Raw genomic sequence first — 15,550 nt, 5'->3', positions numbered from 1 at the left:
CATGGGAAGTTACAGAATTATTGAATTTTAAACAGGATGAGGGGTGAGATTTGGCTGATGAAGGTGACACACACTTGAATTTGAAGGCTTCCAATGTCTTTTTCCCTACAGGAGGGAGGTATTTTGAAATACCTTTGGTGTATCAACAATATTTGCTGTTCAGCACTGAGAGTGTGGAGGGTGCAGCAGGACGGACGCTCAGTGACTCGCTTCCTCCTCTGCAAGAGTGAGAATTCAAATCAAGAGCTCTCCAATTATTTCAGTGTTTCAACTGTCTAACTGATGAGAGTTTTCAACCCCTCTGAACTCAGATCAATAACGTAGCTGGAGAGCTGAAAAACAAAATCTTTGCAAAATGGAGTATTTGACCAGTGGTAGCAGTGAAATGTTTCTCTTGAGAATTGCAAGAATGTGAGGGGCTGCTCGGTGGAAAGAGGGTTATGTAGATAAAAGGTCCCCAACCCTGCTCCTGAATTTTCTCTGCAATTCACTTACTTAATAAGATTATGGGAACAGATACCATTTTTTTTATTTTGTTGTTTTAAATTTGTTTAATTTAGTCATGATGCTAAATCATTGCCAGAATTCTTCATGGAGTAAAGTAATTTGAGATATGTAGATAATATTTGTTGAGGCCTTTTCTAAATAGCAAATTTCCCTACCTGTAGAGAGGGAATAATGATGCTAATGATCTATTTTTTCAAAAAATTCTAGTTTGAGAAATTCTAAAGAAAGTGTTATATGAAAGGTGTACATACATAACATTTGTATTACAATACATTCCCAAACAATCTATTTATGTAAACATATATAATAATAAACTCCCTGATATTATTTCAAAATATATTTTACTACCTATATTATTCATATACATTTTAATATCAACACAAAAAACCTGATGAAAAATGCTCAAAGGTTTCCAATTAAAGTTGTTCACTTTTTGTCAGGTTCTAACACCACTGACAGCAATTTCATAAAGATGTGAATGAATTTTACACGATATTCACGACTATGAATGTCTTTCTCATCAAATAAGATGTACAAGATTCTGGCCAGAAAAGAATAACTGAGTTTGCAAAAATGTTAAAAAGTAGTCCATTTCTGAGGGAACAATTTGGAGTTTGCATGGGAGAAAGCTGATAGCACTTGATCATATTGTAAATTCTATCATTCTTCTCCTGGTAGTATACTTCTACTGAAAGAGGAGAGGGAATTTGCCTTGCTTTAATGCCTTCTTCAGGGGTACTGAACAGACATGGATAATTTGTGTCAGTCTAAAATTGTGTGGCAAGGAAAACAGAAATAGCTATAAATAAAATTCCAGGGCATTTCAGTCTTAGCTCTCATTAAATGAAAAAAAGTCATAAACAACCACAATAAAAACTATTTTTATTCCATTTTGGTCTGGTAGAAGCGACTGCAGGAAAAATATGACTGAATTTCTATTTTTGGCAAAACAATCATTTTATTTCTTAATTATGACAAATATTTGTGTTCCATTTTCCAGCTGATTTTCAGTAATCTCTTCCCTTTACGTACAGTCTGTCTTTAGAGCTGCAAGAACAAATTGAGCCTGATTCAGATGTGTGACATCCCACTGAAGTCAGCAGAGCTGCCTCCCCACGCCATGGGTTTTTCTTTGCATCTCTCTGTCTGTCCTATAAAGTCATGTCAGTGTGACTCAGGATGAATAAGCTCTCAGCACAGGCCAGAGAAATACAATATTTCCTTGTATTTCTCCGTAATTACCCCAGGAAATACTTGGAATAGTACAAATATTGAGTTTAGCCAACTGCCAGAGGCAGCCTTGGTGGTTTTGGACAGACCTGTGACAGGTTGCATGAGGTTCATCTTTTGGTTCCCTGCTCCCCCACGCAAGTATAACAGCTTTTACTGATGCAATTGTTCCCACTAAACCCAAAATGGGATTTAGGGGTCTCTTGGAGGGTGAGGGGTGATGCACAAAGGCTGAGCCCACGTGCACACCTCTGTCTCCCAGGGTTTGTTTTGGGGCAGGTGATATTTATACTCCCCAGAATTCTTTCTTTTGCAAAAGTGGGACCTGGCTGCCTGTGACAGCAGTCCCTGTCATCATCATGGAACAAATTATGTCCCCTCTCCATGAATCCAAGTGTTCCCCTCCTGTCCCAGCCTTTCCTCAGTAGTCAACGCTCCGGGCTGGGATTCCTCTGAGACCAAATTTTTAAAAACTTCAAATTCTTTAAAAACAATAGAACTTGGTGAAGTTCCTGCACTGTGAGTTTTGGAGCTAAACATGCTAAAGTAGCAAAGACCTGCTTACAGCTCTAGATGAGGGGAAGCATCAGGGGTTTGTGACTTCAGCCCCAGCCAGGACTGGCAGAGCAGAGAGATCCCCTATGTGCTCTCCAGAGCTTGGAAGAGCCCCCAGGTATGACAGGACTGAACCTGCCCTCAGCCTCTTCCAGCTGCTCAGAACTCTCCTAAAAGACAGAGCATCTTGGACAATCCCACCCCAAAAAACCCAAATCATGTTTGCAGTGATAAATATATCTGAGGGTTCTAGATGGCAACGAATGGACATCATCCTGCTCACCCCTTCCCAGGGTTTTCCAAGGAGGTGACATGTCTGCATAAAGCAGACCTGCTGAATAAAGTAATAAAACCATTATTGCCAAATTATGAAATCTGGCACTGTAATAAAATCATTAATATTAATAACAGGACAAAGCACACAACAAGGTGTCACCAGAGAGTGACACAGCGAGGAGAAGGTGGATAAGCTTTACACTCTTCATGGAGTAATTTCTTTGCATTACATAACCCGGTGGAAAAGGCCAAAGTGATTGCTTGAATTCAATCTTCAATATTGCTTCTCTGCAAAAATAAATGCGATGAATTAAAAAGTAAGACTTGCATGAAGAATAGATTTGCCAGAATTCTTGAGCAAACAGAAAGCGAGTCTGGAAAGATTTCTTTAAAGACCCATTTGCTGATTTGTTTGACCTTATTAGCTCTCCTTTAGCAATTTCCTTGATTTTTGCCCATCAGCCCTCAGTTTCAAATCAGCTTGTATTCAGACTTATAGGGAATACAGTTTGGTGGTATGCAAATCAGTTTTAATGAAAAAGAGCTTTCCAAAGGCAGCAAGAGAACTGAAAGGTTTAATTCATCCAGGTGCTGCCTAAACTGTTTTCATTCAATTCTGAAAGGGAGAAGAGGATTTGGGTTGCTAAAACAAGAAAACAAGAAGTGAGAGGAAGTAATAAAAACACTTTGGGAGACAGGAGTCCCTGACAGACAAACAAACAAACAATCAAAATTAAAAAATGGTAGTTAGATTTTCTATTCAATTCTTAAAACAATGTCATTGTAGACATCAAATTGTCACTAACTGTGATGGTAAATGGTGTCAACATCCATTGGCTGCTTGTGAAAAAGATCCCAAAATAATTCATCTTTGACCCTGCAATCCGAGCACTGCTCCTGATCCTCAGCTGGAATAAAAGACCACAGACCCATTTAATTCATCCATCTCTAGACACTTGCTGCTGCTTCCCAGGTGGAATCTCAGCAAAGGAGGAGTTCTAGGTCCTGCCTGCTTTAGGTGACCTGGATTGCTCTTTGAAGGAATTGCTTACCTCCCTCTCCTTGAATATACAGATAGTTAGAAAGATGAGGCTCCTAACCTTGTATTTAAATTGAGTTTTTAATGCTGGGGTTTATTAATATGTTCCAGGATTAGCCAGAAAGTAGAATTCTTGATCTTTAAAAATATATTTTTAATTTACATCCTTGGCATTAATCTCATTAAATATTAGAATCATAGAATGGCTTGGGTTGGAAGGCACCTTAAAGATCATCATTCCAACTCCCCTGCCATGTGCAGGAACAGCTTCCACTAGACCAGGTTGCTCAAAGCTCCATCCAACCTCTCCTTGAACACTTCCAGGGAAGGGAAATCCCCACCTTCTCTGGGCAGCTTCTCCCTGGAGCCTGCTCTTCTCCAGGCTGGACAGCCCAACTCTCTCAGCATAAGAGGTGCTCTAGCCCTCTGATCATCCCTGTGGCCTCCTCTGGACTCACCCTTATGCAGGGACCCCAGAGCTGGTTCATTTTAATGCCTGTGGAGCTGCTGTTTAAAGATTAATGTTATGTATTGCACACATAACAGACATAACACACATACATTCGGTTACACTGAATTACTAGAGAGAGAAAACAGAAAACTGAACAATCCCTAGACCTTTCAGGAATCAAGGTATGAGATGGGAACATCCTCAGTTGAGTGTTACTTAATGTACTTGATCATCACCCTGTTCCTGAAATTAAATAGCAAATCTCAAAATGGTGCTTGCAAAATGAACATTTCGTGTATTAAAATACTCCACTGGAAACTGGGGAGGAGGGAGGAGATTGCTGGGTGATCTTGGTACAAATATGAGTTTGTCAAACAGGAACAGAAACAGGGTGAACTAGTGCCAGGAAAAGGCCCAAAGCCTCCAGGTGAATCAGTCCCTGGAGGCTCCTGTCTACAATGCCACCAGATCCATCTTTTCCATGGGTTTGGGGAAGTCATTCCCAGTCCTGCCTCAGAAGAGGCACTGAGCTGCCTGGTGCTCCTGGGGGATGGCTGGGGGGCAGAATGTGGAGCAGGGTGGAGAGTTAAAAGTGCTTCCAGGGAATCCCTGGTGGGGGTAAGGAGGCAAAGCCCCCGGGGAGGATGGTTCAGACTGGGAGGGAATTCTCAGCCATCCAGCACAGCCCTGGAAGCATTGCAGCAATTAAAGGCAGGAACACTGATGTATTTACAGGGAGAAGAGACACTTGATCTTTTATAATGACAATAGACTAACTCTTTTGTCTTGTTTGATGACATTATACTCATAAGACACAAGTGGAAGGTGCCCCAAGTAGCTTTGAAAGTGCAGCTCCACTCACACGAAAACTCACTGCTGGCTCTGCTTCGTGGGGTGTAACAGAAGTGATTTTTTGCAGTTGCCCATTCAGAAAAAAAAAAAAGTGACAGAGCTGTGCCCAATGTTACACTGTAATATCAAGCAATGCAATCAGATATGATGATTGCTGTATTAAAGGACTCACTGAATTCTAATAAAAAATCTGGAATACTACTAGTAGATAGCACTTCTAAAATAGAAGGCTTCTGAAACTTGTGCTAATCTTGGGAAAACAGAATCTTAAACAAATCAAATGTCTTGCAATTTTTATTTGCCATTCGTCAGTTCACGTGCTGGTTTTTAGTTCTTTCTTGCCAAACACATTTATGTGCATGCAAATTTTCACTTATGCAACTAAAACAGAAAAACTTCACACACTTTAGAAATTTAACTTAATAGTTGCAAGGAGTAGCTGGCCCTCTGAGGTGGATAATAAAGACAGAATAGTTACATGAAAAAAAATCAAAATCTAATTTTTTTTTATTTCAAACAATTAAAAAATATGTGTGTTTAATTTCCATAGATATTTGCAATATTTATTTTCAATTTGCTTTTAAAAAACATTGGAAAGTGGATAAGAATAAAACTATTAATAGAATAAACTTTCCCATATTGCCTTTTCTGCCTCTGCAATTACGATGTTTATGGGTGGAGTTGTTGTTTGGAAGTCTATGGTATTACACCTAACTCTGTCACCTGGTGTTTGTGGCAGTTTTGGTTTCCCTGTGTGGTGTTCCTCAGAGCCCTTGTTGATGCTCAGAGTCTCACAAGATATAAAACTGTTTCTCAGGGTCACTCAGCATAATTATGCATAACATGGTGTCTATGTGAAGGCATTCTATCTTTAATATGGAGGTATATACACTGTGTCATTTTATTTTTATTTCTTCTCTCCTATCTTTTCTTGCTTTCTCTGTTCCACACCTCGCTTTCTATCATTACTTAATTTTACTGAACTATATTAAAAAACTTTTGATACTATTATTCCTGTTTAACCAACGAAACTTAATGAATCTCCTGTTTGACCATTTCTTGTCTTAGTCTGGTTAAAAACCGTGTTTTGTTTCCTTTTGAGCAGAGTAACAGGCTGGCACCAGAAATGTGTTGAGCCCATTTACATGCAGATGATCTGCTGTCCTGTTTCTTTCACTAGGTGCCATAAATTAGCATTCAAATTTTGCTACAGTTTTGTCAGGTTGTTGGGTTTTTTTTTTATTCATTTCATATGTATTTAATCCCACATCAGCCTCAGTTGTTCTGCAAAATGGGCCATATTGCAACAGCTTTTTGGCTGCCACCGATGATTTTCACATTCCTTTAGTGTGAGGTTTTAATTCTGCTAACACTTTTGTTAATGAAATACATTTCACTTAATGGAATTAAATGCATAGCCTGTCTATTGCTCATTACACCACACAGTCTTAAGAGTCCAGATTTAAATTTCACCCTTCTTCCATAAAGATTATCCATCACATTTTGGCCTAACAGGCACTCTGTGCTTTGTATAAAGTGTGGGAAAGCTGTCATTACAAGTAAAATACCAGCAATTACTTCGATGTTCTCTGGAATGCTTTATTTTATTCCTTTTTTCTTCTGTTACTAAATATGTTTGTAATGCATTTTCTGTCATTTCTTTGTGTGGGGTTTAGAAGGCTGAAATAGCAATTTGATCACCTACGACATCACAGGTAAACCTCAAACTATTCAGAACATCAGTTTTTCCAGTTTTTTATACATATTATGATACTACTTCAGAGATTATGTCTAAACTAAGGAAAAGCTCATAGATATCTACAAGCATACAGGAGAACTAAAGTCATACAGGAATTTACCAGTGAAATAGTTTCTCACCAGGCACCAACTTTCCTTTTTTCACAGACTGCACATTTTATGAAAAATCTACGGAACACTTTTTTTTTCCATTCAATTTTTGTTGGGATGTGGATTCTCAGCTCCTGAGTGGATTGGTCTAGGGGTGAATTCCACATGCACGACCCAATATCTCCTTGGTGGGTTAAATCTGAGCCTCCTCCAGGTTAAAATTTGAAGGTTGGAGGCTGTTCAGCCTGGTTGTTTCTGAGGCGACTCGTTCTTTCCTTTTATGAAGGTTTTGTTACAAGCTGGGGTAAGAAAAGAAAAACCTTTGGAAATTTCAGGTTCCTTCAGGTGGGATTCTTTTCTAATTGGATTCTTTGCTGTGTTGGACCAGCAGAATTTGCAATTCTCTGCAGAATAGACCCTTTGGACTTACAACAGATAGTTGAAAAGCAGGGCATCTGCCTCACGGGATTAAGAGAGTATTGTTTCTTTGTTTAATTTAATAGAGATTTAATTTAATTTAATAGGGGTTTCGATGGATTTAAATTAATAGAAGTACCTTTTTTTATTGTTTCTAGACTCTACAGCTTCTGAATGAATATTACATTCCTGTCCCCCCTTCACTATTCTCAGTGAGTTTATCTGAAGCAGAACAGTGAATATCTTGCCTGTAGTTACATGCATGACACAGGAGAAACAAGGTGCCAAACTCCCAGGCAGCTGCACTGCTGCTGCATCTCATTTCTTCACCTCTACAAAAAGACCTGTGAGGGATCAAAGGTTTCCTTAGAGCCTTCCTTGGCATCCACAACACTTTGTCAAAGGTTCTCCACTTTAACAAAGCAGCTTTTCTCAATGAAACTTCTTCAGCCAGAAAATCTCTGAACTGGCTTGGCCTCCTTCAAAGGCTTCATTTAGAGGGTCACCAAGGATCTGGTTTCCTCTGCTTTTCTCCTTGGGAAACCAGATCATAGGCTCTTCTTTCTGGAATTAATCAGCTTCGGCTCTGATGAAAGTACTTCCAGTAGAACCTTTTGATATTGATTATTTGGAATGTTTGGGGTTTAGCTGCAGTTTGCAAATGCATTTATGGTAAGTTATGAGAAATCCAGGAGCTCCTTCTTTATCTCAGTGTGCTTGGTTGCTGACCATGTTCACATCTGCCCATATTGGGAATGGGAATAAAACCAGCACCAACAGCAATCACACTGGTGCTTTTGCATGTTAATCTGACTTTGTAGGTACTGAGTTATATCTGCTGGACTTTCCTTTCTGGGCTGTGGCAATGTCCTATCAATGTGATAGCCAGTTGTTAGAATGTATTTGGCTTTTCTGCTGTTATAACCATGATTGGTTCTTTTCTGCTTTTTCCATTGTCTAATCAACAGAGAATTGTTAACAGGGTGTACAATTGCAGAGCAGGGTTGTTCAGGTGGATTTAAATAAATCAAAGGGCCCTCTTTTATACGTGAATCAAAATCAAGCCTCTTGTAAACTTAAAAAAAAAGTCTTCTTTGAATTTCTTTGTCCATTTTCTCTGATCTTTTCTTCATCCTTCACTTTCTCTGCCTGCCTTGCTCTGTGATCTCAGTCATGCTCAAAGTTAATATCCTTTTCTCACTTCTTTTGCTCCAGCAACATTTTCCTGGTAAACTGCACCCTTGTCTTTTCCTGCTAAGATTATCTTGTTCCTTTCTGTGTTCCTTTTTCTTTTTCTCAGTTATCTTGGATGGATGGAGTGCCTTACAAACGCTGTCCCGGATGCTCAAATAATTGTTATATCTATGACATAATCTTTCCTTATCAGACAGGTTTCAAAATGAAGAGTGGAAGTGGGAAGAATGCACAGTGCATCTCCAGACAGCACATTCTGAAGCCTGACAGACACACCATTGAGTCTGCTCGAGTCTTCAGCAGCCCCACAGACACTGATTGGCACTAAAAAGGGGGAGGGAGAAGACACATGACAGGTCACCAAGTTCAGTGGAGTACATTACACACAGGGAACAAAAGGCAAGGGATCTCTCAAGTCTAGTCTTCTAATTGCACAGGCAACCAGGTGAGAGGGCATCTTTAATAGAAGAATCAATCTCAATTAAAATGCAGTTAATTTTTTTTTTTTTTTTTACCCTTACTACAGCTGTTGGGTGCCCGGAAAATTCACTTTTCTGATGGTTGGAATCATCTCTGCTTTTCTTATCTGAGCATGAGCTGCTTTTCCATTTGTCAGCCAGCCTTGTCCTGTAGCTCTGTTAGGCTGGTTTTCAGTTTGGTGTCTAATAAATACATTTACACACAACAGTCATATCCCCTTTCAGCTTTTTGCTGAGTCAGACAAAAGTAGCAAAGCATTTCCCTCTCCTCCCTGAGTGGTGGCTCTCCAGTCTGCAGCCACTGCAGCTGTACCTCTCTGCAGTTATTCCAGGTTTAGCATATTTTCTTGACATCCAGTGCAAAGACTGCACACAGAATTTCAGATAAGGCCACACTCCCAGGTCTTTAAATGGCATGAATATTTCTTTTTATATTACAGAGAAATATAGTACTATATTTCATGTGTGCATCTAAAATATTCAGGCACATGTATTTGATGTAATAAAAAAAAACCCACTGCTACTTTTTTTGTAACAACATTTTTTTTCTAGCTCAATGGAAACTCCAGATTTCATACTTCTGCTCTTCATGCCTGGATCTTAAAAAAAAGATTGATCCCAACACTGATTTTTGAGAATTCCTGCCAGTAAATTTCCTGCAGATTGATGCTGCTTCTCTCAGTGCCACCTGTTGCCATCTATCCATTAGACAATCTCTTATCCACTTTACAACTCTTCTTCTAATCCCCTGTTTCCGATGTAATGCTGTCTCATATGCAGCACAGATACAGATAAGATGTATCACAAATCCTTTGTCTAGAAAATCAGTTATCTTATTAAAGAGCAATAACAAATTCACTGGGTATGAGCTATCTTCAGTAAATCCTTTTTGTGTGTTATCCCATTTTCCATTTACCTCCCTGTCTTCAATTATTTTTTTTCCTTCAAAATTTCTTCTAAAGCAACTGAGGTCAAACTAATGGGTTTGTAGCTGCATAGGTCTCCTTTTGATAAATGGATAATACATTTGCTCTTCTCCAGTCAGCCACTATCATGTCTGAGCTGCTTCCCACCAGGTTTGGGAGTTCATGTTCCCTTTCTTGTCAGATTGTGGAATGGAGTTTATTTGATACCTCTCCCTGCCCTGAGTACACTGGACTTTTAGTTTTGCTTCCAGTTTGATAATTCTTATCATCACAGCTTCTTTCCCGTTATTTATCCTGTTTCCTCTCTGCAAATATACGTGAATTAGTCACTTAGTGTTTAATTGTAAAGAGATTTTCTTCACCTCCCCTTTGTATTGAAATGCCATGTTTCATTTGGTCTCATCTGCACAAAGATTGCTTTGCTCTTTGTTTAAATATTCCTTCCAAGTTGTAGTTCAGCTTGACTGCTGACAGTTTTCACTTTATATTTTGACCTCTAATACACATTTGGCTGCTGATACATCTTTTTGATTTCATCCTGTGCCCTGCATGTCTCTCGTAGTCTTCAAGGGCTTCTTCCTTTGTGTGGAACATCTTGACCACTTTTCCATGGGTTCGCTCCCCTTCATCAGCTGCACATTCCACATATCTTGGATTTAAAGAAATTCCAAGGGTCTTCCATATTCAAGGCCTTGAACAGTCATTCTAATTTCATTAACGAGATCTTTCAGATTAACAAAATTTGCCCTTTGAGCCATAAAGCCTTATGTTTATTGATTGTTCCATTCCATTTAAATGAGCTTAACTCCTGATCTGGTTGTGGACTGGTTTTCTCATGGTATCTGTTTTGATTATTAGAAGAAAGACAGGCACAGTTCCATCTCTTGCTGGCTGTTGACTGGTAAATCCATGCATTAGTTGTGCCCAAATGTCTCCTGTTTGATTCATGCCATCCTTTCTTTCTCCTTTCTGATCTATCAGAGTACAGAAGGCAGTTAAGCAAGTTTACTTAGTCTTTCTTCCCATCTTTCCTGAGTGGATTTCGCATTTCTGCGCCTTGGTCCCACTATGCAATTTTACCTTCTCTTTCCTGATCATCCACTGGTATTTCCTCACCCACAGCTCAATTTTCATTGAGCAGATTTTCTTCTTGTTGTGTACAGTAAGACATGAGGGTGACATGAACCTCTACCAAGGTTTCCACGTATTTCTAAAGGTTCTTTTTTAATAGTGTGGATCTCAGACCCAATTTTTTCCACAGATATTCAGCCAGGTACCATTTTCACAAGTCTTCACTTTCTAGGCATTTCCCTCCTACCTAAAATGAAATTATTTAATCTAATCATCTTTGATTTATTCCAGTGGGATTTTTAAAGCATCGCTTTCCAATTGAAGAAAATTAAATTAAAAAAAGATTCTTCCCTATTCCTAGCAGGATGCTTTTTTTTTCCTTTTCCACCCACGTCTCACATCCTCCTCCTCGAGAAATGACCTCACATCCTGCTCTGTGGAACTGATCTAGTGACAATTTAGTTGTTCCTGATTAACACAGGCTCCCTGTTCATGCAGACACTATTTTATCTTAGTCCATTTTGCCTTCTATTCACAGAGGATCCTTCTTTTTGTTCTTCTCACTAACTTCTCCAAAATTCTCATTCCTCTTTGGATCCTAATCTCCTACAATTTTTTGCTAGAATTAACTTTTCTACTTCTTTTCTACCTTCTATTTCGGTTCTGTCTGCTGCACTTTTTAGTCTCCCAGATGGCAAGCATATTCTTTGACTTTCCTCTGTTTCCGAGACTGCTCCTCTTGTTATTTTTGTTGCAGACTTCCCTGACTCTCCAATCTCCCCCGAGGTACCTCTTGTACGGCCTCTCGCTCAACAAGTGCCCACAAATCTCCAGCTGCCCATTCCCTTTGCCCTTTCTTACCCCATCTCCTCAAATCCACACCTTCAGCCAACACTGCCTCCAGGCACATCTCCAGTGAGGTCTTGTCTTGATGACCTTTAGCAGATGACAGTGCAGACATACACATCTTCCCAGAGAACAAGATACACCCACAGCTCCTGCATCCACTTCTCCTCATCCCTGTCATGTTCCTTGTGCCCTCCATGGCTGTCTCAGTGCTTCACACAGACATTTCCTCTCACCTGCACCTTTAAGGTGAAAATCCCTCTTGTTGCTGGACATTCCTTTCTTTTTCTAGGGTTCCCTGTTGCTGGTGACACACAGGTTAGTGGCACTGAACAGCTGTGCCATTCTCAGCCTGGCACAGGCAGGACTGAGGAGTGCATTGCAGGGTGCAGAGTAATGAGAGCAAATTTGGTTCACAGTCCATCTTTTCAAAGCCATCTATCAACCAGGAGGCTGCTTCACACAGCTGTCTATTATACAGGTTTGATGTTGAGACTTCTGAGTGCCCTGCTGGAGTCAAATCCATCTGTTATTACCCAGTGAGGGGTCACTGGAGAAAGAACAATTGAGAAAATAAGAAATAAAATTTGGAGTCCAACACACAAGTAAGATATGACCTAAGAACATGGTTGGGAAGTTCTGGAGAGTGCACAGGGAAAGATGATGATTCAGTCAGGTTAAATAACATCTGGGTACATATTTAGATAGACAGAGTCTGGTTGAAGGGTCCTTCCCCTCTCACAATAAAATAATCAAACACCCAAACCTTTGGTGAACCAAGAGCACTTCTCAGAGCAAGCACTTTATGGGTACACCAATAACTGTGTCTCACAGTTGTGTTTCTTATTCAACTCATGAATGTGTTTCATGTCTTAGAAATCCAAATATATTCTCCACTACTTTGTCCAATGCCCATGGGATCATTTATCTGTAGCAAATTTTACTGTAAATGTGATATTTCCAAGAAGCATTACTAGATTAAGTACTGTATTTACCCTGTATTTTCTTCAGACAGAGGCACCATTCCAGATTCTCTGTTACAAGTAAATGCTGGGATCCTACAAAAAAAACTCCAAGGCTTTACCCCAGAAATATGAAACAGGAACACAACAGACTCATGTTGGACTCAGCTTGGTCTGCAAATGAGCTGGAGACAGAATTTAGCCGTGGTTGTGTTTGTAGACATTTTCATTCTGTTGATCTCTGAACAAGTAGTATTTTACAGCAAGACATGTTTCTTACAAGACAACATTCTGGTGGTTTAAGTGCTAATATAGGCCATTTTATCCCACCAAATCTCATCCATTAATGATTCCCAAAGAATGCAATTGCATCCATTTCTGTTTTCAGACACTGATGAAAGAACATGGGGCCAGCCATTCATCCTTTCATGACTTTTGGTCCAATTTCTGAGTAGAATGAATCCATGTAGAAGTTTGCAAAATTCTATACCATGGTGCAAAACCAACTTATTTGACATACTCTAAACAAAAGAAGCAAAGTTTAGTTGAGGATCCTCTTGGATTGGGCGCAGGCTCAAGAGGGTTGAACGTACTCTCATATTTTTCTAATCAGCTTAAGTACTGCATTTAAATCAAATCAGGAGCGTGCAACAGGTAATGTTTGTGGCATTTATGGTAATAAGGGAGAAATTCTGAAGTGGTTGAATGCAAATTTTTTTGTCTCTCTTTTGTCTTGGTAGATGTTGGATAAGGTTGGGGAGCACAGCCCATCATCTGTCAGTGATCTCCCTGCACAGCCAGCTTTGAATGCCACCATCCCTTGACTATTTTAAAGGCACCTGCACACTGGCAAATGATAAATCTGTCACTGCACACTCGGAAACATCCCAACGAGTTACTACGTTTGAAACATTTCTGTGTTTGAAATCATTTAGCAGCGTTCAGCAGATTTATAATCACTCGAGGCTCGCAGCCCAAAGCCCCGGCTGCACGTCGGGCTGAGTTATTACGTGTTTATAGGAATCTGATCAAATGGACCATCACAAGCTGGGGGGGAGGGGGGAAGGGGGGGGATCTGTTTTAAACTCCGCCGTGATGACAGCTTTCCTCGTCTTACGGCTGCGACATGAAGAGGGAGCTGTAGCTCTTCCAGCCGCGGCTCTGCCCGCGCCCAGCGCAGCGCCCGCTCCGCTCCCCTCCGCGCCCCGCGCCCCCGTCGCTCCTCCGCACGCTCACTCACTCGGCCTTGCTTGTTTTTTCTCCTCTCCCTTTTTTCATCCCCGTGCCCCTGTGCCAGTCAATTTAAATGTATCAGTTCAAGTGGAGATAATCCATGCAAATCAGAGGCACTGGCTCCCGGTGCTCGATTCACAAAGAGAACTCAGCTTCGGGAGGTCACTCGTTCACAGCTGCTCCTCCCATTATATTTTTTCCCTTATTGCAGAACTGCTGCATGTGTACAGTGACTGAAAGGACTCAATTTACTGCAACTGCTGCCTGGCTTTACTTACAACTTTCTTTAAAGGGGGACTTACCTTCTATCACTCTTGCTAAGGTAGGAAGTCTGATTCTTCTAAAGACGCGTAATGCCTCCAGTGTTTGCTCGTTATCAGATCCCACGATAATGATGCATATTGTTGCCAGAATTAGGTCCTAATAGAATTGCGCCAGGTGCTTGATGCTTCTGTTGCTTGTGTGTATAGATGCAACTGTTTAAACAGCTCATTTACTGTTTATTTAGCCAGCTATGTGTCCCCTACCCCCTGGTTTTCTTTCCCTTTTCATAATGGCAGGTATGATCTCGGCACAGCAGCTTTCTGATCGACAAATGTGATCTTCAGCCAAGTTTGTATTCTCTTTTAAAAATGTTTTCTAACGTCTGTGTGAGTCAATGCAGTGCCCTGTACCCCCCAAAAGGAAAACAAGAGCTTTCTGGGCTGAGAGCTTATTAAGGTGCCATCTCTGGAGCAGAACAAACTGTTGAAAGGTTTTGAACAAAAATAAAAAGGTCACCTTTTACTTTGCAGTGTTGTAAACAAGGAAACTCCAGGCCTCACTCCAAATGGGCCTGTCATAAATTTAGACCACAAGATAAACATATAGTTAATAAAATTGCCAGCAGAAGTGGTGAAATGGAACCTTCACTGTTCTCTGTTAATATTTATTGTTCAGAAAGGTTGGACAGGCAGTGCTTGCCCTGCAAACAAAGTGCAACTCTGAAGCAACTATGTGAATGTGATTCCTAAAAAACTCCTTCAGAAAAGGAAAGTCAGTCCCTACGTCATTAGTTACATTCTAACTTTGAGCATACATCACATGAGATATTGAACTGCTGCATCTGACAGCACACACTGTCTTTAGGAAAGCAGACAGTAAATCTTGCATTTATTAATGTAGATTTCTATGAATTTGTTGTCAGAATTTAGAGCTGAAAATAATTGAAATAACTATATAAACAACTTCGGACATGCTAAATCAAAGTAATGGATTTGAAGAGTAATATATTGCAAAAATTAGAATTTTTCTGACTCGCGTTTGTCCCACAGTAAAGTTCTTGTTTGTTGTCTTGCACAGCTGGAGTTAAAAAATGACAGCAATTAGATTTGGAGCCAGGCTGCTTTTGTATAACTTGCTATGTAACATCCTCGAGTAACGGGTCTGGGAGGCTTCAAACTGAGCTTAAAATGAAAATTTAGTTGACTAGCCAGGACAGAGAGATGCTCCCAAACATAACCTGTCTAATTTCTTCAAGAATACTTGAGTCATACATTTCCATTTTACCTTTCTGCATTAGACAGAGATTAGACAGGAGAGTACTTGCTTACTATATTAAGTATTTCAGTGCCTAAAATGTGCATCTTTTCTTTTTGATATACAGTTTCTGCTTTTTGAAAAAA

General features: G+C 40.0%; 1 protein-coding gene across 22 annotated transcripts in view; it reads left to right on the top strand.

Annotated features, from left to right (window-relative positions):
- Positions 1-14,038: 14,038 nt before the first annotated feature.
- Positions 14,039-15,550, top strand: part of ADGRL2 (adhesion G protein-coupled receptor L2) — a 379,726-nt gene continuing 378,214 nt past the window's right edge. For 4 of the 22 annotated variants that reach the window (XM_032695915.1, XM_032695907.1, XM_032695908.1 and 1 more), the window contains exon 1: positions 14,048-14,208. The gene's annotated coding sequence lies outside the window, so the exon portion shown is untranslated. Of the gene's footprint in view, positions 14,209-15,550 lie in introns of all 22 variants that reach the window. The other 18 variants (XM_032695914.1, XM_032695909.1, XM_032695904.1 and 15 more) reach the window with 10 other exon arrangements.

The sequence above is a fragment of the Chiroxiphia lanceolata genome, chromosome 9 (genome assembly GCF_009829145.1).
Source record: "Chiroxiphia lanceolata isolate bChiLan1 chromosome 9, bChiLan1.pri, whole genome shotgun sequence".
Taxonomy (NCBI): Eukaryota; Metazoa; Chordata; class Aves; order Passeriformes; family Pipridae; genus Chiroxiphia; species Chiroxiphia lanceolata.
This window is presented reverse-complemented; position numbering and strand designations above follow the sequence as displayed.